This window comes from Callithrix jacchus, chromosome 12 (genome assembly GCF_049354715.1).
Source record: "Callithrix jacchus isolate 240 chromosome 12, calJac240_pri, whole genome shotgun sequence".
Lineage (NCBI taxonomy): Eukaryota > Metazoa > Chordata > Mammalia > Primates > Cebidae > Callithrix > Callithrix jacchus.
Genome location: NC_133513.1, coordinates 79,766,113 through 79,791,346, shown reverse-complemented (window position 1 = coordinate 79,791,346; position 25,234 = coordinate 79,766,113). Strand labels below are relative to the sequence as shown.

Genomic DNA, 25,234 nt, shown 5'->3' with positions numbered 1-25,234 from the left:
GGAAAGATCAAATGACAAACTTAGAGATTGGTGACATTTTTATTCCTCTGTTATTACAGAGTTGTGAGTAGCATTTTTGTCACTATACTTTTTATGGTAGAAGTATCCATGCAATGGATAAAAATACAGACTTTGACATACTGGGAAGATAATGTGCAATATTGAAATACTTTGCATGCTTTGTGACAATAATGAGACTATTGCTAAGGATTTTTCTACTGCTTTAAATTAACGTACTCTAATAGAGAAGATTATCTGTGTGCATTTTATTTATTTGGAAAGGAAATGGTGTTTTCTGGTCATACGTGGTGAAGAAAGTAGATAAATAACCTTGTCCTTTAAGATGCCCCTTGATAGTGAGTTAGAGGAGCAGGTTCATTCATGATCTCTGCAGACACCTTATTGGACTGGATTGGTTATGTTCTTATGTACTTTTGAGTTTTGGTTTCCTTTTTTGTAAAAGAAATATTTACCTTATTCTCAAATATCTTGCCACCCAGTTAGGTATTATAATTATTTGTGTTAGAGTTTGGGAGGTGGACAGTTGAATGATGCCTTTTTTTCTCATCCGATTTTGGGACCAATGGATATACCAATGGTAATTTGAAATATGGAGATCTGGAAATAAAGCTGTTGGCTAAATGGGTTTTCTGGTATTTCATACTTGAGTGAGACTGATCTCCCCCTCACACTGTAGAAGGGAAGCCTGGGATACACTCCATCTCTGGGCAGGCTAGCCTTTCTCTCAAACTCACTGTTCACATAATTAATTTCTCCTCCACCAGGTAGAAGGTGGGAGAGAAGTCTGAACCATTAGGTTAATGGAAAGTTCTACAAATGAAACTGGGGGAGTGGAGGTTTACCACTAACACTTTGTCAACTGGATGTATTGCATGCATTTCATACAATGTCGTTTGCCAAACAACCGTGCCTGTTTTTTCAGTAACTCTGTTTTAGCTCCCTCATCTGTAAAACTAGGATAGTAATGGTAACATGCCTTGGAGTGCTATTGGCATGATTCAATAAATTAGTACATGTAAAACATTTAGAAATGAGCCTAGTCCTGGCATGTTTGTTCATGCCTGTAATCCCAACATTTTGGAGGCCAGGGAGGAGGATTGTTTGAAGCCTGGAGTTTGAGACTAGCATAGGGCAGCATAGAGAGACCCTACCTCTACAAGAACAAACAAAAATTAGCTGGGCATGGTAGTATGCACCTGTAGTCCCAGCTACTCAGGAGGCTGAGATGGGAGAATTGCTTGAGCCTAGGAGGTAGGAAGTCATGGCTGCAGTGAGCGATGATTGTGCCACTGCACTCTGGCCTGAGCAACAGAGTGAGAACATGTTTCTGAAAATATGTATATCTAAAGGAACAAGTCAGTTTGTGCTATTTTTACTTTTAGTGACATTAGTATTATTTAATAATATTACGTCAAAGCATTCAGATTAATTTAAAACATAGAAGAGCTAAATAATGTTCACTAATAGTAATAGCTGTAGAGGTTTAAGTTCATGTTGAGGAGAGAAAACTGCTGGCTATATGGGGAAAAGTAAGCCCTTATTTACTTTTAATTTGTTTTAAACATATATTTATTCTTGGTACTGAGGAAAGGATAGGGAGGGATAATGTTGAGTGAAAGGCGACTTTCTTTTTTTTCTTAAAAAAATATATATGTATATTTTTCTTAAAAAATATATATGTAAAAAAATATATATGAATATATATATATATTTTTTTTAATTTGGGCTTCTGGGAGAGTACTATAACAGGAGTTCTGGAGGGATGTGACCTGGGGTGTTTTAATCCCTTTTTTGATACCTCTCATTACTACCTTGGGGACAATATCATTGCACAGAAAAACCAATTGCTATTTATTTTAAATATGGAAGTTTCTAGGAGAAAAGAGATGTGGTCTCCATTCCTAATAGCCTACCAAAATACATGCCAGAAATCTCTGTTGCTGCATTGGTTGCTTGTTTAGACCAAGCAACACTGGTTAGTCCAACACTGGTTACCTGTGCTGGAAATATTAGTAAGCATCATTTGCCTGTATCCAGACAGCACTTACCACAATGCTTTGGAATTGTAGATGCCCCCAGAATACCTGTTGAATTAATTGATGAATTTAGGAATAGAGATATATAAAGCAGTGGGGTAGACATCCTTGCACAAGTTACTGTGCCAGCCTTTTAAAAATTTTCTTCCCTATTCATTTTTTTAAAGGCAGATTATTCAGAAGAAAAGACAGACTATTTTGGGAGCATTTCAGTTTACTTAGAAAATATTGTGCATTGCTTTTGAAACTGGATTGAACATTTCATATGAATGTTTATGTGGTGTTATTTTTCCCTCTAGCCACAGACCTTAGTTTTTAGAAGTACTGTAGGAGCTTTATGGTGTCATGAAATGTTGGGTCCTATTTTCTCCCCCCACAGAATATTTGATACCATTGATTTTGTCTCTCAGTTGAAGCCTAAGTTTGGTAGGCCTGATTATAAAGAAGCCTGGTAAACAGGAGGCTTACATTGTGCTGTGGAGTGACCCTGGACAGGGCACTTAAAGTCTTTGGATCTATGTGTCAGACTAATGAGTGTTTCTAAGCTTTCAAATGATGTGATTGTAGGATTTCCCTACCGGTTTCTGCTTGTGGAAAGATGGCCTGCTGAGATAAGAGGTCTCTGGTTCATTGGGTTAGTTTCAACTGCTAGAATGATTGTTACTTGTTTTGTCGAAGCTACAGGTGCTTGCTCAGAAAATGTAGGAATATTTACATTCGGTTTTCAAGGAGCCCATATTAGAAAAACTTAGATGAAAATTGGGTGTTTTAATTTTTATTTGGTTCTCAAAACCACTAATCCAGCAAGTCTCCAGCATGTCTCTTAGAACATTTTTTATTCAGTGTTTAAGTCCAAGCTATCACATTTTAAATATTCCTTTGTTAAAATTATTTTATGCCATATAGGGTCATAATATAGCTCATGTAATGGTCACAGTTCTCTTACTGTTCTAAATGTGTCAGTGTTTTGCATGTTGAGTAGCTTTTACAGACCAGCCAGGGAACCTGATTACCATTTATACAATTACTATTTCTTTGGCCAGTGTGTTTCATTATATCCTTCAAATGACAATAGGATGGGAGGACCTATCTGTGTGTTAATGGAGGAAACCGAGAGTCTGAGTTGGAGAGAGTTGAATTGGAGGGTTTATAATAATATAGAGGCAGAATTGCTCACCCTGGCTCTTGGGGCTTCCTCTTTCTCCCTCTCCTCTCTCAGAAGGACATGTGGTATCATCAGGGACATGAACTTCACCTCCCATTTGTAGTAGTTATCTATAGCTACATAGCAATCTAGCACAAAGTTAATAGCTTAATCAATACACAGAATTACCTCAGTTTCTTTGGGTCGGAAGTCTGGGAATGACTTAGGTAGGTATTTAATGAGGCCACAGTCAAGGCATCACCTATGGCTGCTGTCTTATCTGAGGCTGGGTAGGAGGAGGATTTGCTCCCAAGCCTGTGTGAATTGGCAGAATTCAGTTTCTCATGGGCTCTCTGACTAGGGCATTGGTTTCTTGTTGTCAGCTGGAGATTGCCCTCATGGGGCCCTCTCAGTAGGCAACCCACAAAATGGCAGCCTACGCTTTCAAAACCAGCAAGAGAGAAGCTTGTAGCAGAGTAGACATTACAGTCTTGTGTAATGTACCCACATACATTCTGTCATTTTTGCCTTATTTTATTACCACAAGCAATTCCAAAACCTGCCCCCAAAGGGGAAGGGAATTATGCAAGGCTTAGATAAGAAGTGACAGAGATCAAGGGGGCCACTTTAGATTCTGACACATCTGAGACTGGCCAGTAATATGGCTTCTCTTTATCCTTACTCTCCTCTGTGTCCATTCACCTACTTAACTAGCAGCATGTTTCTCATCCCTTCTGCTTTTTTCCTTCCTTCTGACCTACTGAGAATTCAAAAGCCCTGGCGGCTTTTCCTCCTCTTCTTTACTGTTGAAATGCAGTGAAAAGGTAGCAGGAAACCCTGCCTTAGGAGGCAACTCTCATGCTGCTGGAGCCCTTCGTTGTCAATAGGCATTTTGTGTATGTGAAGCATTCTGCTCTAGAGAGGTGTTTCTACATCATAGCATGGCTTCGATAAAGGACCAAAATGAGGTCTTCTCAGCTTTTGTGTCTTCTGATTACTATTCTCTTTAAGCAAGCACTGAATTATAAAAACAGTTCACTTTCACCTTGCCATCCTTTTAGGATGTCTTGCTAAAGGTGTGTTGGTAAATTTTAGGTTAGAATCATTAGCAGTTTTGTGGCTTTTACTCTTTTGCCCCAGTAACTCTTGTATTATCTTCCTATTTTCTTCAGTCATCAGTAGGGTGTTGGGTTTTTTTTTTTTTTTTTTTTGCTTTTTTTAATGACCTTCTTCTGGCCTGTGTCTTAGTTAGTCTTTAGCCATTGTTCCTCCCCTTTGCCAGGAACACAGTATAGTATAGTGATTAAGAACAAGGCCTAAAGCTAGACAGTGTGGGCTTGAATTTCAGCTTCTGCCATTTATTAGCTAATTAATCAGCAAGGTACTCAGTTTTGTTTTTATGTGGCTGGTGTTAACATTTCTGAATTTTCCACTGGCCAACAAGCCTCTGAATACTGCTGCCACTCTCATTTTGCTCCCAAGATACATGCACAGATGTAAGAGCAGACAATTTTCCTTTTATTACTACATGAAATATCACCCCAAGCCCTTCCATTGTCTCCTAGTGAAGTGGGCTAGAACATTGTTGAGTATATTGGATCCTCTTTTCTGTGGCTTCACGTTAGTACTTGTATTGCCCCCAAAGGATGAAGATAGTGTATTTTTTCTGATGACACAACATTTAATGAGCACTTACTGTTTGACATGAGCTTTATTAAATTGTATGTAGATGGTATGTCTTTTAACCCATATAACAACATCTAGTTATTGTACAGATATTGCTCCCATTCTATAGATAAGGAAACTGAGCCTTACAGAAATTAGACAACATGCTCAAGGTCTTCAGAGCTTAGTTGCAGAATATAGTTCTATATGACAGCAAAGTATGTACCTTTAATGACCACAGGGCACTGTCTCCCACAGAGGGAGCCCAAATTCTTCTTAGTGAACTAACTCATTTGGAGAAAGAGGCTGACAATCAAACAACTGTGTCTCATGGCCACAAGAACTTTTCCTCAACTTCTCCAGCCTTATTTTAACATTAGCATTTGAATGCTCTTGATTTTGATGCCAGCCAGTCTTCTTCCACCCTGTGGGGAGCAGGCTTGGCTTTGCCCTAGAATATAAAGTGAATGTTCAAAAAGGAGTGTATTTGTTTTAGCCAGGTTTTCACATGACTATTGTGGAATCTTAACATTGTGTGTGAAGCGTAATTAGGAAGTGCTGGGCTTGTAACAATCATAGCCAGGGTTCATACATCGAGATTGTTCTTTTTAAGGGCATGTACTGAACTAATTGCTTATATTCCAGTGATGCTGCCAGGGTTCTGGATTATTTTAAATGAACTTCATCTCAATCACCTTATAACCTCTTCCCTACTTCCAGTGCTCAGCACAGTGTCTTCCACCAAATGGGTAGTTCAGTACAGTTGGTTGTTGCAGTTGCTTATAATTCTTTTGAATAACCACAGTGGTGCTAAATTATCATCTTTGAGGATAAATTTGATTCTTTGAAGTAATCTTTGAAAATATTTTCTATTATAGCAAATAAAGTGGTTTTTCTTAAAATAAGGGAGAACTAAACTGTAATGACACATGTGTTCTTGTGACCATTGCACACTGGTTCTGAAGGTAAAAGAGTACTTATTCTGAGTAGTCAGCATCACTGGAGTGAGTCCCAAAGATAGTGACTTGGAAGCAGGCAAGGAGTACTGTTTTTCAACATTAAGTTCTGGTACTTCTGTTTTAAAGTTGGTATGTGTTCACCTGGTGAATTTTTTTTTTAAACATAACTGAGCCTTAGAAGGACTAAATTCCTTGTCAGAGATCACACTGCTATTAAACAGCACATCTGGGGTTCAAACTGTTTATTTTCAACCTATGTAAAACCTTACTGTGTTTCTCGTGCTTTTAAAGGGTCTCATGTCAGTGGCTAGGCATATAAAGCCATAGCTAGCCAATGAATTTGTTCTTCTCAGTGTTGGGTATAATCTGTAGATCTTTGGCTCTTCACTTCTTCCTTACTATTTTTATTGATGCTGGCAAGTTCTTTCTTTATTACTAGGAAAGCTTTCTATCTTTATTTGGTGTTTGTTCCATCTCCTCCTTTCTTAACATCCTTACCACTGCCCTATCCCTTTATGGTTTGGATAACTTGAGGTTCCAGTCTGTTGTTCAGGTAACTGAGGTGACACTGCCTCTCATGGTACCTCAGTTCATGCATGGAGCCATGTCACAATTATTAATCTCATCTCAGAATTGACATTGAGGCTTCAGGTGATGAAAGTTAACTTAGGTTCCTGTTTTATCAATGTCATCTTCTTGGAGCCACATGTTCATCACATAATATGAGCAATAGTTGCATTCTACCTGGAAAAGTCAGGTATTTTTATTTGGGACTCTTCTCTGGAGGGAAAGAAAGCAAAAAGTTACATTCCCAGGTTGTTTATTCTAAAATGTTAAGAAATGGAAAAACAAAAGTAAACACATTGTTCTGAATGACTTCTCTTGGAAAAAGAAAGGCCCTTTGCTGGGCATATTTTATTATTCTGTGAATTATATGAATCTCCATTATTTGTTGAATTGGACATATGGACAGTGTAACAATTCTGATCATTAAGCATTTGGCGTCCATAGTTCTGGTAAAATGCCTTTGTTGGATCAAAGCATGCATGACTTCAACAGATTATGACTTTTATTAAATCCTCATTACCACACAGTATTGTAAGAGACATACGATCTTCTAGAGATGAAGAAAATGAGGCTGGGAAAAGATGAATGGATATTTGTGAGGTCACATGGCTAGGAAGTGTTAGGATTTTGGGCCACAGTTTTTTATCTGTGTGTAGTGCCTTTTCATAGATAGGTGGTTTGGGTTGCTTGATTACACAACTTTACCATCCTGTAAGTTTGAAACAGTTGGAGAAATACAGCAAGGATTGACATGGGAATCAACAGAGCCAGTAGCTTAATTGCTGTTAAAGCAGGATTGGAGGGCCCAAAAGTATTAGTTTTCTCCTTTGAAACTAAAACATGGATTTAACCCCAGCAATCCAGACTTAACCCTGCAGCCAGGGAGAAGCTAGAACAGGGAGAGCTGACCCACACTCTCAGAAGCAGGCACCACTGTCTTGCCTACTGAGGAGATTAGCTGGCTCCAGGTGTGGGAGAGGACTGAAGGGAGGCCTTGGTTGCCTGGCTCAGAGCAAGGCCAGGAAATCAGTTGGTGCCTCATCCAGTTCTTCCAGGCAAATTAATCTTTCACTTTTGAGGAGAGGTAAGAAGGGGTTAGGGAAGAGAGATGGAGAGAGAAAAATGGGTTACTCTAATACTGTTGCGTCCTAGGAAACAGACTAGGTATCTCTTCCTGAAAACAAAATGGAGGGCGAAATTTTAAGAGTTCACCACCTGAGTCCTTCATAGCGGAAATACTGCTCTTAAATATTTTTTCTCTTAAAGTGATTTTGTGTATTGTTATTTTCTCTTTCCTTTTTGTTTTTGGTAAAAAAGAGAAGTGATGACTGTAATTTTCTATGTGTTTTGGTTGTAAAAAAGAGACTATTGGAAATCCAGAAATGGCCTTTCCGAGACATATAACTAATTAATTATTTCTTCTTATAACAGGTGATGGAACTATACTGGAACAATGGGAGAAGCTGGTAGCTTATAGGAAGCCAAGATGACAAGAATGTTTTTAAATAATCTGTAAGTTAATGTTTGTTGGCCTTTTGGGATTCTTTTAACTACAGGATACATTTTCTTTAAGGAACCATGGTAAAAGGATAGCATAGTCAAATAACTTGAGTGCAAAAGAAAAACTATTTTATAAAATAAACATCCAAACACTTTCAACAATTGATGCTAACTTAATAAGTCTTATTTTTGCATAATTCTTTCTTGACAGAGTGTGTCATTTTGAGTATGTCAATTTGGTGGACAGGGCATAAGTATTTGAAGAATTAAAAGAGAATTCCCTGCACATGGTCAGAATTTAAATTAAGCTTAGAATAACCCTTCTGATATGCAGATATTTTTGGTCCTAGTGGTTTCCTTGTGCTCCATTTCTCAGGTATTTTTTGTGGGTATATTTTAAAGTAAATATGAATGAATTTGGTGAATATAATTAAAATTGAGTTCTTCATCTTCTCCATATCCCTCTTCATGTATGCCACTTTTACATACATCAGAGGCTACTACTAATGTTTGCTAATTATCTTACAGTTACATGTGATTGATTTTGGTTATGTTATGATAATAATAATGTTATTATGTGGAGTAGCTTAGTGGAAAGATCATATATTTTTAAGTCAGACAGTCCTGGGCCTGACTCTAGCTCTTGTGCTTTTTAGTAGTTACCCAACCTCTCAGAACCTCAGTTGATTCATCTGTATATGGAATTTGATAATATCTCTCAAAAAAATGAAAGACTGTGGAAAGTACTTTGTGCTTTGACTGGCACATTATAGTTACACTTTAGTTACTGGCACAATATATCATAATTACTTTTCTTTCTTATAGTTGTATCATGATTTTTAACTTATAGGCCTTTATTCTGACCCAAAAGATTGGCCAGCTTGTGTTCATTAGCTGTTGCCAAGCCATGGTGACTAACATTATAGGTAGTGCCTGTGGATCAATGTTAACAAGTTGGCAATGTCAGAAAGAGGGGTTGTCATGTTTGCAGTTTTCCATGGAGTAAATACCCCTTCCGTGCCTGATTTTAAACTGCCAGAGAAAGTCACTGAAAGCAGGGTTGGGAAGAGTTATGCAGTAGCACAGCATTATATAGTTTTCTACTGACCAGAGACAGTAGTTGCAAATCACCTCAAGAGCATGGTTAACAGCAAAATAATTAGGAAGTGGTGAGTTTTGAGTATTTATTACCTTTGTTTTTAGTATGATTTATTTTAATTTTATTTATATAATTTAACTTTTAATAATGGCTTTTATCAACCAGCTTGCTAAAAATTCTGAGAATTTAACAATTGGTTTTAGTGGACTGGTATAAGTTGACTCTAACACACCACTAATTGTAGGTTTCCTGTTGTGAAGACATTTCTAAGCCACAATTCTTTAATTACCTGTCTCAGCCCTGGTGCTAAGAGTTTCATTTGATGAATAAAAACAAGGTTTGGTTTTGAGTCAGTGCTTGCTATAACCTAAACCGTCACGCTCACATTGCTTCTGGAATTGAAAATAGATGCCAAAACCAATTTAGAATTTAGACAAGTTTCTTGAGTTGTTGACTTAGCTTCATAACAGACTCCTGGCATCGCTTGCCTATTCTGGCTGTTAAACTGAACTCCAAGTGCTAATTCTTGGTGATCAGTCAGTCTGCTCACTGCCTATTGAATTTCCTTCTCTCCTCTCCCCATATTCCTTCAAATCTTAAATTCCTTCAGGTAGTGGCACTGCAGAGACAAACAGTCAGGATTCCTCCCAACTAAGCATTGCATGCAGCTTTGCTTTATTCAAAAATTAAGATTTAATGAAAATCAAATTGCCTCTAGGGAGAGAGAAAAAACAAAACAAAACCTGGGCAGTTTAAAGTTCACCTTGGCTTGATTGAAACCTTAGGGAGTGAAATGGAGGAAAAAAAGGGAACTGGATCAGACATCTCAGTGTTTCCTCTAGAAGCAACTTCTTCAGTTTTCTAACTTGCCCTTTAGAAGGGAACAATGGTACCCTGAAATTGCTAAGTAACAGCTAAGGTTTTGGTGGTTGGTTTTGCTATAAATCTCACCCACCTAGTTCCCAAAACACATTCTTTACTGAACCTTACAAAAATGCTGTGGATATTTAAAAAAATTTGCTTGTGTCAATTCTTTGAATCAGACTTACATAATTGTAAAACATTAATTTCCCTGATTTCCTCTTAAAACAAAGGTATTTATAGTTCCCACTGAGTCGGGGATGGACTTGGATTATTGCAAAAGTAATTTGTGTTCATTTCAAGAGGAAGCTCATGATTAAAATCTGAGAAACTTGCTTTTAGATTATGAAATAATGACCTTTGGCTTAAGTTAAATAAGTGTGTCTTTGGTATTTTGAAAGCAAACATGGAAAAATACAGAAATTTTATTATAGATATAACATTCTGATTTATATTATCATCTCTCTTACCAGAATGGGCCTTATGTTGTTTCCAAGCATCCCTTGTATAGATGAATTTTTTTATTAGAGAGCTGCTAGGTGTATAGTCTTTAGATGTGTAAATTTTATAGCCTTGCATTATGTTCATATCAATAAACTTAGTAGTTTGCTAGATACCTGGGACTCCTGGGTTCTGACAATAAATTTCAGTACAAATAAGACAGACTTACTGCCCTTTATGAGTTGATAATCAAACCCGAAAAAAGAAAACTATAATTTTAAACTGAATGTGGTAGGTATTATAAAATCCTCAGAAAACAGAAGAGAAAGAGAAATTACCTGGGTGGCAAGAGGAGTGGGCTAGATCAGGGAGGATTTCAGGAGCAGATAATAAAGTGGATTAGATATTTTATGATGAATGCCTTTTTATCAAAGTACCTTTTATGAAATTATAAAAGTTAACATTGCTAATTGGAAAGAACTTTAGAAATGCAAAAACTGTTAAGTAAAACACTCTTCAGTATCATCACTATCCAGTGATAATGTTAACAATTAACTTTTTAAAAAATATTCTGTCATACTTTTCTATACCTAGATTAGGTACATGCTTTATTTTTGCTCTAACATGGGGCTAGTTATTACTATTGTTTTGAAATCTGCTTCAGTTGACAATATATTAAGATGATGCCACATCAATAAATATACATATACATTGTTGTTGTTGATGCACAGCATTCCATGTGTACATAGTCTATAAGGTTTCCTGTTACTGGACATTTTTGTTTTAAACTTTTTATTTTTGTAAAGTGTGCTGTAATGAATATCTTTACGAACATCATGGTGTACTTACTCAGTTATCTGGATGAGACCTTTGAACAGAGTTAGGAGCAGTGCTTAGGGGACACTCTAGGTAGAAGGAACAGTTTGAGCAGAGAAAGTACAGGAAGATCATGTATTGGGAAAAGCCTGGAATGAATGAAAGGAGAGTACTGCTAATTAGGGCTAGAAAAAGAAAATAGGGCATCTTTGATACCAAGACTTTAATTTATTCTTAGTTGGGTATCATGTTGGAATCTATGTTGTACTTTAAATGAATGTTTCTGAATATCTTCAATTGTTCTTTATTTTTCTTATTTGGGGAAGAAATAAAACAGTTCCAAATGCTCAAGAAATAATAGATCTTTTAAAATTCTTGAGAGATTTAAGAAACTAACCAGAACATTATCAAGTAATTGAAGTCATGGGAAAAGTGTGTGTGTGTGTAGAAAAAACTATCTTGGAGCACAGTTTTTAAAAATGAAGGAAAGTTCATTAATTTATTTTCTACACTTAATGATACTTAACAAATTTTTTATAATTAAATTTTAAGGACAATTTAGAAAAGAAATGAGTTTGGGGACACATGCCATAATTTAAATAATACCTTATGTTTACTGAGTTGCTTAATGACAAGGCTGTGTTCTAAGAAATGTGTACTCAGACAATTTTGTTGTGTCAACATGATAGAGTATATTTACACAAATCTAGATGGTGTAGCCTACTACAAACCTAGGCTATATGGTATGGCTCACTGCTCCTAGGCTGCTGCAAACCTGTATAGCATGTTGCTCTACCGAATACTGTAGGCAGTTGTAACAAAATTGTGTATCTAAACATAGAAAAGGTACAGGAAAAATATAATCTTGCAGGACCACTTTCTTTTGTGTGTCACTTGTCGAGCAAAACGTTGTTATGCAGTGCATGACTATACCTGTCTGTGCTTGTTAGTTTTAAATACAAATGGTCTCCAATTTATAATGGTTCAACTTAATGATTTTTCACTTTATGCTGGTGCAAAAGTGATACACATTCAGTAGAAATCATACTTCAGGTACCCATACAGACATTTTATTTTAACTTTCAACAGTATTCATAATATTCAATAGTTTAATAAACAGGCTTTTTGTTGGATTATTTTACCCAACTGAGGGCTAATGTAAGTGTTCTGAGCATGTTTAAGGTGGGCTCAGCTAAGCTATGTTGTTAAGTACGTTAGGTGTAGTAAATGCATTTTTGATGATGGGCTTATCAGGATGTAACCTCGTTCTAAATTGGGGAGCCTCTGTATGTCATTGTACTTAGTCTCTTAACAGCCTTCATAGGAAGAGTCTAGGATTTTCTGCATTTCAAAGGTGATTGAAAGGCTGACTTCCCTAAGGTGGGTGAGAGAGCATCAGATTTGGTGTTGTAGTTCAGGCACTGCTGAGGCCTTGGAACATTGCTAGGATAGTTGTAAAGATAATGAGACAGTATCTGAAAGATGATGAGAACAGCATAAAATACTATAGAAATGGAGGGACTGCTTTTTGTAACAGGACACCTTCTATCATTACAGGAGGGAAGAAAGCTCAGCTCTAGTTGTTTTCCATTCTTTTCATGGTAGCTCATATTATTGTCAGAACATTTGCTGCTCCTTTCTACCCACCTTCCATCCCTGTGAAAGGATTATACTTTGGCACTCTACAGAAGGCTGATGCCCCATGGCTAGCTTGGCCAAATAAATCCTCTAGGACTTTAATAGGTATGGCCTGTTCTGCCATCCTTCTCTTTTCTTTGCCATGAGATTAGCATGCCCCAGTTAGGGGTGCTCCTTCTGCCCTGGTCTTTGAATGAAGAGGACATGGAGTCCAGCCACAGCACATCTTCAAGGAGCCAGACAGGAATCAGAAATAAGCCTCTCTCCATTGTTAGCCCCCAAAATTTGGAGACATTTTGTTCCTGCAGAATGTGTTAGCCTAAACTGGTTTACTCTTCTACTCTTTTTTCTCTCTTTAGGCACTATCCTCTCTCAGGCCTAACACACACACACACACACACACACACACACACACACACACACACCTCTCTCTGTCTCTCTCTCTCTTTGTCTCTGTCTCATTCACACACAGCTTAGCCTCCTTTCTATCTCGAGGGATAGAGTTCCCTATCAACTGTTCCACTGCTGTCTTTCTCCTTCATTGAAGATGTCAACCTTCATCAGAGGTTAACAATTCAAATAAGGTATTTAGAGTCAATCAAGATGACTCTTTTTTTCTTCAGAAATTTGTAGAACATATCCCATGTCAAAGTCTGGATTTCTGGAGGTTTAACAAGCTCTGGACCCAGCCTTCGGGAATGGAAGAGTATGGTGTGGGTGCTGTCTATCCAAGTAGCTATCAAACATGGTAGACAATGTTGGCTGCTGATAAAGAGTGTGCTTTGGTCCTCGGTGAACTGTGTTCATGTAGTGTCCCACTTCGTTGTATGTTGACCTAAGATGTTAAGTGTCATTGCTTTTTGTTAGCGGGGCTTACCTTCTCTTTCCCCCTCTTCCTGAGCTTATATTTACTGTGCCACTTAATTTGTACTACGTTAGACTGCTGTGTTCTCAATTAGTAGTCTTCAGTCGATTTATACTGACTCATTCACTAGTTTAAGGTATATGGTCTTTCTTTGACACACATTGTAAGTTCTTTAATTTCATAGATGACATATTAATTTTTTTCTGTTATATATCACTTAACATAAATTTAAATTTATAAAGTAAATTTATATTGTTTTATTTATAAAGTAAATTTCTATTGTTTTCTTTGATTTTTTTTTTTCCCTTCAAGTTAGTGGTTCTTTTTTTCAGGATATATGAAATGGAGTTCATTGTTAATTGGGGTGTTTTTTCCATTTCCTTTTAATGGTGTCTAATGTGTTTAAGGCTTGTCATGAGAGAACTAGTTTGTCTTAGCTTAGCAATACCTTATTTCAATTTGGAATAATTTGCAGTTGTTCTCTCGTAATTTGAGATCTCTGTCTTATTACCTGACGTGTGTCAAGGCAATCCAACTTAATTTCATGTAACTAGTGACAAGTCCTGGCTTTGGAGTTGGGAGTAAAACCAAGAGCTCATAGATGTCTCTCTGACTGGTGGTTTCTATTTTAAGCCAACATATGACTTAGCTGTTTGGCTTTCTTCATGACTGAATTCTGGTGTTTTCTAGCTCATTACTTCTGACCACCATTCTACTTTGATTTCAAAAGGCACAGGGTTAATTTATTATTAAAACCACATCTTGCACCAGGGGCTTCAAACTTGTTGTCCAACATGTACAGAAAGAAATGGTGGTTAGGCTCAGTTAGACAAAGAAAGGGGAACTCAGCTTCCATGCTTCAGTAAGGTCTGCTTCATAGGATGGGTGGTGACCTCATGGGTGTAACTTTAATATATTTCATACCAAATATGCAACTATATTCACTTGTCTATATTAAATACTGCACAACCAGATTTTTTAAAGGTGTGAAATACTGTTAATGTTGATAAATGTGTCCATTGCATTTATATTGGCAAACCTGAATCACATTAGTGTTAGTTGTTTTTTTTCTAATTTTAATTTTCTCTTAAAATTTTTTTATGAACAAAAAATATTTTTATTTTGGAAAATTCAGGCAACACAGAAAAGAAAGTAGAAAATCACCCCAGATTCTGTTAGCATTTTAGTGAATCTTTTTCTACTTTCGTTTTTCATTAAATCATTTTTATCCACTTAAAAATGTGCTGCAGCATATTCTCTTAATCAATATTGTAATTTTTAATACATACCACTCCATTTTATGATTATGTCATTTATATTTTAATTAATATCCTGGTGATATGTGTTTGGATTATTTCCTGTTTTCTCTATTACTGATGATATATCAATGAATATCTCTGTACATATTTTTTTGATCTATTTCCAGATATCATTAAAGGGATGCACACTTTCAGTTTCATTCACATTGCCAGAATGTCCTCAGAGAAAAAAGAGGTTAAATTTCCTTACACCTCAAATTAATGTAAGGAAAAATGTCAGATTTATTTATTCTTGCCAGCCTGATCTGCAAAACATATTTAAATATTCACAGCTTTTTAAAAACTTTCAATTTTTATTTTAGATTCAGGGGGTACATTTGCAGGTTTGTTACATGGGTATATTGTGTGATTCTGAGGCTTGGAGTACAATTGATTCCATTATCCAGGTAGTGAGTATGGTACTCAATAGGTGGTTTTTCAGCCTCCCTTTCTCCCTCCACTCTCTAGTAATCCTCAGTGCTTGTTGTTCCCATCTTTATATCTATGTGCCCCCAATGTTTAGGTCCCACTTATAAGTGAGACATGTGGTACTTGGTTTTCTGTTTCTGTGTTAATTTGCTTAGGATAATGGTCTCCAGCTCCATCCATGTTGCTGCAAAGGACACAATTTCATACTTTTTTATGGCTGTGTAGTATTCCATGGTAAATATATACCATGTTTTCTTTATCCAGTCTACCATTGATGGGCACCTAGATTGATTCCCTGTCTTTGCTGTTGTGAATAGTTCTGCAATGAACATATGAGTGCTTGTGTCTTTTTCGTCTAATTTATTTTCCTTTGAGTATATATGCAGTAATGGATTACTGGATCAAATGGTAATTCTATTTTTAGTTGATTGAGAAATCTCCAAACTGCTTTCCACAGTGGCTGAACTAATTTACATTCCCACCAGCTGTGGATAAGTATACCCTTTTCTCTGCAACCTCACCAACACATTATTTTTTGATGTTTTAGAAATGGCCATTCTAACCAGCATGACTTTTTAATAATAGCCATTGTGACTAATGGTATCTCATTCTGGTTTTTATTTGTATTTCTCTGATTGGTGATGGATGATATTTTTTTTGTATGACTGTTGGCTATGCTCATATGACTACTTTGGAGAAGTGTCTGTTCTTTGGAGAAGTGTCTGTTCATGTTCCTTGCCTACTTTTTAATGGGGTTGTTTCTTGTTTATTGAATTAAGTTCCTTATAAATTCTGGATGTTAGACCTTTGTGAGATGCATAGTTTGCAAATATTTTCTCCCCTTCTGTAGATTGTCTCTTTACTCTGTTGATGTTTCTTTTGCTGTGCAAAAGCTCTTTAATTAGTTCTCACTTGTCAACTTTTACTTTTGTTGCAGTTGCTTTTGAGGACTTAGTCATAAATTTTTTGCCAAGGCCTATGTCCAGAATAGTATTTCTTAGGCTAAAATACTTCAGACAGGTATTTTTAACATAGATAGTACCTTCCTTTTTTTAACAGGGCAAAAGACATTTTTTATGAAGACACCATTTAAATTATTGATTTTCAAATGATCTTCACGTAAGTATAAGCATCAGGTACCTTAAAGCCTACTTAGAGAAATATTTTCCTTTATTCAGCCATAGAGAAGTACTTTCTTTTAAGAAACAGAAAGTTAAATCTGGCTAGTTACTGACTGCTCTCTAGTTCCTTCTCTTTTTAGGTATTTACACAGTCTGATACATTCACTCTCAATTTTCTCATCTCTGTGCCCTCTCCTGTCTTTGTATTAGACACAACAGTGTCAGCTATCAGGTCAGACAAACATGGCTGTGAAGCTGGCTCTGATATGTCTTGATGATTGACCTTGGACATATATATAGCATGGAGACTCCCAGTCTGCTTGTGGGTTCAGTGTAGTTGTTAATATCTGCCTTGCAGTGTTGTATGTAGATTAAATGTAAAATAGTGTGTGTAAAATGAAAGGCACTGTCATTAGTAGGTACTTGGTAAATGGATTAAATTGAGCATGTTTTTTTGTTCTAGATGGAATTTCAAATACATTTTCCTTTAGGAACAATGTCATGAATGGATTTTGGGTACAGTATTATAAATATTATTTAGCATTATATTTCATTGACATATAATTTTGTTAAATTATGAGTTAAATAGGTTTTTAAGGACTGGCCAGAGAAGCCACTTCTACACTAGAGACATCTTGTGTCAAGTGAAATGCATTCCAAGTATTACATAAGAGTTCATGGACTTAATTTTTTTTCCCATGCCACCTTGTCTAAGAAGAGTTTATTAACTTTTGACTCTAGAAGTGAACTTTTAGAATGTAATCTATTACCTGGTTGAGGATGGCTTGGAATTTCTTGATAGGTGATGATGTGTTTTGAGCAAGTAAGACCTTCTGAGAATTATACCCATTTTCTTCTAGATAACTTACTGCTCCCCTCACCAATCCAACCAGGTGGTCCTAGCATAGACTAGCCAGTCAAGGGTGCATGGCCCCAGACTGGACCAGTGAGTTTTTCCTGCAATTTTTAAAATTACAACTGTGAAAGGAGGAATTGTCTGTCTTGGAGGCAGAGCTGGGAGTTGTGGGAAAAGGCACACTTTAGGAATGAAGGATAAAGCCAATGATAAAGCACCAGAAACAAATATGCCATCTTGTCCTGGTGCAGTTTATGTTGAACTGTTCCTGGTTCCCAGCTACCCATGTGGCTTTCCTGTTGCTGGGATATTTAGAGGCAATGTGGCTCATTTTGCTTTTCCCTGTGCTGCTTAAGTGCCATTTCTGTTACCTGTGAGTTAAACAATGCTGACTAATTCATTTGGTCATTTATACTTGGAGTATTTATTTAGAAAGTCAGTGCCTTTGTCATGGACAATTTAAATAAAGTATTTAATTGCATAGTAGGACAGCTGGTTTATGACACAGCTTTTTGAGAACAGTGGTAGTGCTTTTTTTCCCCCATCGTCATCAAAGAAGCAATATGTTAACGCTAATCAAAGGATACCAGTGAATGAATGTGTGTGCATGTGGTAACGGCTCTTTTGACAGAGGCTTGCTGGAATGCAAATGTCATAAAACTTTTATGTACTTATGATGTCATATAATGCAAGTGCCATATAACAAATGTATAACTATGCAGTTCTAGGAGTTTTCACTTGTCTTGAAGAACTGTCCTGTGCTACCATTATGGTTAGGAGCACCTGCTGGTAAACTGATGTTTGTGATTGAGAGATGTTTACATTTAAGGAGGAATTGATACTTTGGTAAGATTAGCAAATGTATATCTATGTGTTCTTTACTTGAAAGGGAAGATAGAATGACTTGTTGCTTCTGTTCTTTTCAGCAGATTAGTGTTTGGGGAACTGGGATTTTACATGACGACTCTGTAAACTCCACTTCCTTTTAGGCAGTATCAGATTTGCTGTCTCAGTAGCATTCTGTATCGTTGGAACATGCCATAAAGAGCACAGAAACACATCTGCTGCTTGGGTTCTGCTTGGTTTGAACAGCTATAATATTTGTTTATTCTTGATGTGTCAGCAGTCGAAAGGAAAGTTTTCTTTTCTTCTTTGAGGCTGTTACATAACTTAAGGATCATTATGTCAACAACAATGACTATTTATTCAGAATCTGCTAGGCCCTGGGGGACACAGGGGCTCTGAAACACAATGTCTACCTCAGATGGATTTTCACTGTCTGCTGAGAGTGAAAGTTCAGGGATCTCAAAAAGAAGGAAGATGTGAAGATCCTACGTTAGCTGTGAAATGAAAGTATAAAGAATAAGATCTGTAGGTATTTGGAGGAGAGCAGAGATCCCCAGAGCTTTTGCCAGTGACAAAAGTTCTCGGAGAAGAAAGAGTTTGAGTGGTCTAGAATGGAATATGAATGGGATATGTAGTAAAAAGAATGCAAGGTGAGGGCATGCTGTGGGCCTAATGCTTTGAAGGAAACTGTCACCTTAGCTGGTAACCACCCAGCAGCTGAGCGGCCTGGACTAAAGAGCACCAACAGGGGAGCCACCTGCATGGTTCCCTTTGGCAGCCTCTCCACCAGGAATGGGCATGGCTCCCAACCACAATGTGAAAATTTAAGAATTTTTAGACCCTTGAGTGTACATGGCACACACAGAGGCCCCCACTGTCTCTACTACCTAGGCCAGGGAGCACAGGCAGAGACAGAGAGACCCATGGGTGTTGACCTTATTGGGGTCCAGTGTGTTATCCAAATATGCTTCATATGGGGGGCTTTAATTGTTGGGTTTAAAGCAAGCAGGGGCTAGTTCCAGGAGATCATGTTGTGACTGAGAGGTGGTCACTTTAAATTTGCAGGCAAATGTCTGAATGGTCTGTTTAAAGGAAATGGTGGGACAGTGAGGAACCCAGCCTGCTAGTCTAGACTTGGGTCTCTGAGTTTTATCTCCTGCCACCAGCAGGAGCCATTCAGGTAGGGAATGGAATTTGAAACTATCAAGGGTGACTGAGCCCTGATTCTGATGAAGTTAAACTTACATTTAAAATGGATGCCAAGGCAACATAAAATGGTAAGCACTCAGTATCTCTAAATGTGCCCTCTGCTTTAGAGGAACAAAGAGTAGACAGGTGGGTTATTTGGCAGAGGGTTTTTGAGATCGGGGTTGCAGAGGTAGAGGCCAGGCTTTGAGTGCCTGTGAATGTCATGGCACTGGGACCATAAGTTCACTGTCACTTTTTTCTGGTAGTTATATATTGAGAATCTGTGTACTTTGAATTTTAATTTTAGACAGCAAAGGTATCCTAGAATCAGTTATTCTGTTCTTTTGTGGGAATGTTCTAACCACATTGGTCATAGCGTCATTCTTATTTCTGAAGCATAAGGATTATTGGAAACATCTTTTAAGTACTTTGAGTTATGATTGCAGCTGAACATATTTATGAAACTTTCCTTCTTCCTGGACAGAGCACCTACTCTGAATGTTAAGCTAGGCTGGACCCTAAATAATACAAACAAATTAGATCATCTCTCTTTCCTGTATGTGCTGCCTTTCCCTTCCTCCATCAGAGATCTCAAAGTATGTCTCTGTGTCCACACACAAACACAATTGTTTTTTTTCAGTCTGCAGGGTTAAGAAGTTTATTGAGTTGTTTATGTACACTTAGACTTTATGTAGTCTTCTCATGTAAAGGAGCTGCTGTCCTTGATATTGAAGCCAACATGTTATCAGTTCACCCAGTATAGTTCATTGTAACGATTATATAAACAGAAAATCAGTGCTCTTAAAAATACATGTTAATTCACATGAATGTTTGAGGAAAGTTGCCCATAAAGCAAATTGTGTTTCCTTTGATAGCTACCATAAAATTATTTAATTCACTGAGAGGAAAAGATTTATGACATGATGGCATGCTTGACTTTGACACCTGTCATGTGATAATGAGAGGCACCGAGGGAGGGACCCACCCACCTGCTGGAATAGCATCTAGAAGACACTCAACCTCCGTGACTCAGGAAGAGGGGATGAATGTCTGAACCAGGAATGGAAAAAATGGTCCAGATATGAAAGAAGCCTTCATGTTACACCTATTGGTAGTGAACTATCTGTTGGTAGTGACAAAAAGAGTAGGCTCAGATGATTCCAGTATTTAACTTAAAGTGCCTAGGAGAATAAGATTACCTTTATGAGGAATATAAGAGTCAAGAGAGATTTGACAGCTTCATCATCTCGGAGACAGGCCCAACATCATACGTTAGGTATCTGTTGCTAAGGATAAATGTGAGGCTATAGGCCAATCTTGCTTCTGCCCTTTTGACCATAGTTTGGTTTCTAACTGGAAACATTCTTAGAGATCCACAGAGAGAGAGATGAAGCCGTTCACCCTGTCACTTAATGGCAGGGCTGAGACTAGGAAGCCCTCTCTTGGCTCTTTGTGCAGTGTTCTTTCCACTCTCCCTTGCTGCTTTGGAGAAAAGAACCGCATTTTGTTGATCTCACTTTAGATCTTATCTTTGGCTAATGAGTATTTTCAAGAAATCTTGGCCTGTGGAATGACTCTAAACACATATGAGGAAGTTAAACTCAGGAGATCTCCGAAGCAAAGAACATTTAATTTGTAACAATATTTTTTTTCTTCCCATCTAGAAACTCTTTTGGCACTAGCAGTCAACTCACTTCTTAATGGGGCCTCAGAAATTAGCACTTCTATAGCCCCCTGTAATTTGCCAATTCCTAAATAAACTTTCTTTTAAGTATTTTTATTACAAAATAATGTTTAGGGCACAGTGACCCAGATAGAAAATTTCCAAAAATCACTCTTACTTTTTTAAAAGTAGGTTTACCTATGACCTAAATGAAATCATTCCAATTTTAAGCCTTATTTGCTACCAATAAACTTTCTGTTGTAGAATAAGAATACCAAATTCAAGAATCCTAAACCAAAAGCTTCTTAAATTTCTCACCACTGAAATAAGAGACTCAGATCAGGGAATACCAGAGAACTCTTTCAGCTCTAAAATTCTTTAGATATCTAACATAGGAAAGAATTTCTGAAACTCATAAGCCAGTTTGTTTACAATTTTGGAGATTTAGATTCAGCACTCAGAGGAACAAGACAGCATTTTTTGAGTGTCTACATCCAGCACTATGGCAAATGCTTTGCATGTATTCTTACATACACAGTAGTGCCCCCCTTATTCTCAGATGGTGTGTATGTTCCAAAGCCCCCAGTGGATGCCTGAAACCTTGGTGGTCCTGAACCCTATATATATACTATGGTTTTTCCTATACATTCCTATGAGGAAATTTAATTTATAAATTAGGCACAGGAAGAGATTAACAGTAAGTAACAATATAACTATTTTGACAATTTCAGAATGGCATGACATTGACAATTTATGCATTGCTTATTTCTGGAATTTTCCATGTAATATTTTCAGACTGCAATTGAAGAGGGTAATGGACACAGCAGAAAGCGAAACTGCATATAGGGGGACTGTTGTAATCTGTAAACTCTTAGGTGGGCATTTTAGCCCCCTCATTGATGATAATGAACTTACTCAAGGCCATACAGTGTCACAGGTCTGATCCAAATTTGCTTTGATACCCGGTCCCACGCTCTTTGCACCCAATATCTCTGCCTAACTTAAGAACTTTTACTAATCAAAACGAATGTACATCCACTGAAGTATCTTTCGTAAGATTAATCCTTGTTTCCCAAGCGTTTTCAAAGGCAACTTACCCTTTTCCAGAAGTTGTGCCGAAGTTGTCAAAGGCTGAAAGAAAAGACTGTGAAAGGCTGCTAAGCCGGTATAAATCAAGAAAGGAAAGTTCCGCCTTAACCGACAGTGAACATGCTTATTGGTTAGGATTGAACGGGCTGACTCATATCTTTTTTGCTGTGGTAGAGGACCACACCCTGCATTCCAAAAACCCTCTGCTCCCGGGCCACACCCGCCAGCCTCTCTGCTGGAGCCTTTGAGGTCCAGCTAGCAATTGACCCCGGGAGAGGATCGGCCTCCAGCCCGTCAGCTCCGGGCGCCCGGCGCCGCAGCACCGCTGTCCCAGCACCAAGACCCAGCAGGCGGGGGAGCCGGACAGCCCGGGCAGATCGAGGCGCGGGCGGCCAGCAGGAGCCGCGCCCGGGGTCTGCGCGCAACTCACCGAGCTAGCCTTTCCGCCCACGCCGGGGCTTGCAGCGCGCAGCCTAAGCTCCAGGAGCCGCGCGTAAACTTGGTGCCCCAGGAACTTTCCGAGAGACGCTGCCTCCGGGGAGTGGAGTAGAGACCGTAAGTGTTGCTCTTGAGATGCTGTGGTTCTTTAAAATACACTCACAGACGATGGTACCCCATTAAAATACCGCAATCAGTGCCTTTTCTTCTACTACGGGAAGTAAAGGGAAATCTTCATTTTTCCTGCATCCCGCTTTAATGATCAAATAGGCACTAGCTATTTACTCCTGAGAAGGTTCAGTGCAGTTGCTGAAGCAGTGGGTCAGGATATAGGTAGACTGAATCAACAAATGCTCTTTCTATTGCGTGAAGCTAACTGCTGGCTTGAAAACCAAGGATGTGGGTGAGTTCTGCTTGGGATTATCAAGTTTTCCTAATGGCGGTTTTTGAGAGAATGGGATCGTGTCTACAGTTTGGTTACTAAGTTTTGGGAAGTACTCATTTTCTCAAACTCCAATGTGTGCGAAACAGTCATTTTGCTAACTCCTTTGGTTGGTTGGAAGCTGGCTTGTAAATGAGCTTGGTATTAAGTGCCACAAGGAAGCACGTGCCCTTGTGTTTTGGACTCAGCGTGTTTACTCCATAGCTGTGCTTTCTATTCAGTGTGGCCAGGTAATTGCTCTTGTGGAATTTGTGGAATAAATACATGGAGAAGAATGCATGACATTTGTCTCTTTTTTTTTTTTTTTTTCCTATTTGTGTTTGCTTTGTGTAGTTGTTAAGTTGTGCCAAAATAGGAAATCTGGAGATCTAAATTCTTTTACCCTGAATGCTACAAATAATTATAATATTTTTCATCCAATTGAGTTACCACTTTTAAATTTATGTAGAAATAAGTCCAGTGAGCCCCTTAAAAAAAAAATCTGCTTTTTTTTTTTTTTTTTTTACATAAGAAATTAATGCAATTGTATGGTGCCAAATAACTTATTTCTTGCAAGACTTTGGAGACGTTGGGGACAGGGAAAGTGGAATCCTGTGGCGATTGAGGATATACACAATGAAACAGGGAAGTTATCACAATCAGAAGCTCTGCTTGTGTACAGGAAAGATAGCCTAAAGACGTCCAGTAACATAGAGGATGGCGGGAAAAATTGTAAACTTAATTATGAAGTTATAAATATAAATGACCAAGTCATGTATTATCATTACACTCCTGCATTTATGAAGATACAGACTGATGCAGTCAAAAGATAGACTGTCATAAAGAGAGGAAGAAAATTCTTTGCAGCTGGCTTTTTTTAGATCGAGAAAGAAAATTCATTGCAGCTGGCTTTTTTTTTTTTTTTTTTTTGGTCTATAAAGGAAACTTCCCTAGAAAGAAATCACTTCTAAATGGAATAATTAAAATAATTTATTGGAAACTTTAAGTTACCCTATGAGCTTCCAGTAACTCTGTTTTCAAGCTCATAGACTAATTGTTAAGCCCTTTTGCTCTGAGTCGAATTGATCAAATACCTCTGCATAAAAGATAACAGCGTAGAATCCTCTTTGTTTTGAGAAACAGCCTGTAATCTTGGGAGAAATGGCCTAAGTCTGCTGTTCTCAAGTCCACTGAGGCAGTTGGAAAAGCCTCCTCAGGCGATAAGAATGGGATAATATTTTATTATATCTCTAAGATGCCTAAAATCCAAAGAGATAATTAAATTTGGAATTTTATTAGTTTCACCTAATAGTTGTATAAAACCTGAATATTTAAGGATCTCTTTTATCAGGCACTGAGATGCTTTGTGTCATTACTTCATTTAATTTTCACAATACCGCTAAGAGGTGGAGGTAGTATTAGCCCTGTTTTATAGTTGAAGAACAGGCTCAGTAAGGTTATATTACCTGCTCCAAATTTCACAGCTAATTAGTTTAGTTTATGTTGGAAGTTAGCATTTAAGGTTGGTTGTTTTTCTCATGTGGCTCCTATTGCTCCTGAAATGGTGTTGATTTTTCTGTTCGAAATGATCCATAGGAGGTTCTTGGTTCAAAGCAGATTTTTAAGTGATTAAAAAGCTCCTCATTGTCCCAGCACCAAATTATCAAAGTTCAAGAAATTATGCAGTTACTCTAGAAGCTTACAGCTTTCAAATATTAACTGAGCAAGCCCTACTCTTGATGAGCTCATTAATGCATGTGGCTGCCTTAGTGTTGCTGCTCTCTGGTAACTTTCTGCTACTTTTTTTCTGAAGACTTTTTAGATCTGGGTGTGCATTTTTCCTCCTGCACCTCACAAATGTGACTCAGGCTTTCTCTAGTGGTAAAACCAGGAGCTAGATCTGTGGATCCTCAACAGTTGAATCCCCTGTGTGTGAGCGCATACCTGCAGTATTTTATATGCTATGTGAAAGATTTTTAAATTGATGATAGCATTTAGGCTAGCATTGAACCTATTTAAGAATGGTGAGTTCATGAAAAGCACACTGAGCACTGAAACTAGTTATGTGGAGGTGGCAAGGTAACAGTGTATCTGATCTGAGCATCCAATACTGAGAAATTCTGTCTGTCGGAGTATCTGTTGACATGTCATCATATAAGAGAACAATGCCACCTTTATTGAAGACCATGAAATACAGCATCTATTCCAGGACTAGGCATTGCTTACAGCCCCACCTCATCACCTGCACCATCTATTTGACACAGAACACCTAC

The 25,234-nt window shown here is 37.8% G+C and overlaps 1 protein-coding gene and 1 long non-coding RNA gene across 10 annotated transcripts in view; one reads left to right on the top strand and one right to left on the bottom strand.

Annotated features, from left to right (window-relative positions):
* LOC144578699 (uncharacterized) overlaps positions 1-22,158 on the bottom strand; it is a 64,851-nt gene extending 42,693 nt beyond the window's left edge. Inside the window, exon 1 of the long non-coding RNA XR_013524987.1 lies at positions 22,111-22,158. This is a non-coding gene — a long non-coding RNA (uncharacterized LOC144578699). The remainder of the gene's footprint in view (positions 1-22,110) is intronic.
* SGMS1 (sphingomyelin synthase 1) overlaps positions 1-25,234 on the top strand; it is a 334,608-nt gene that overhangs the window by 196,949 nt on the left and 112,425 nt on the right. For 7 of the 9 annotated variants that reach the window (XM_054243062.2, XM_078345958.1, XM_078345961.1 and 4 more), the window contains one exon: positions 7,824-7,904. The gene's annotated coding sequence lies outside the window, so the exon portion shown is untranslated. Of the gene's footprint in view, positions 1-7,823; positions 7,905-22,324; positions 22,658-25,234 lie in introns of those variants that run through there. The other 2 variants (XM_017979114.4, XM_054243068.2) reach the window with 1 other exon arrangement.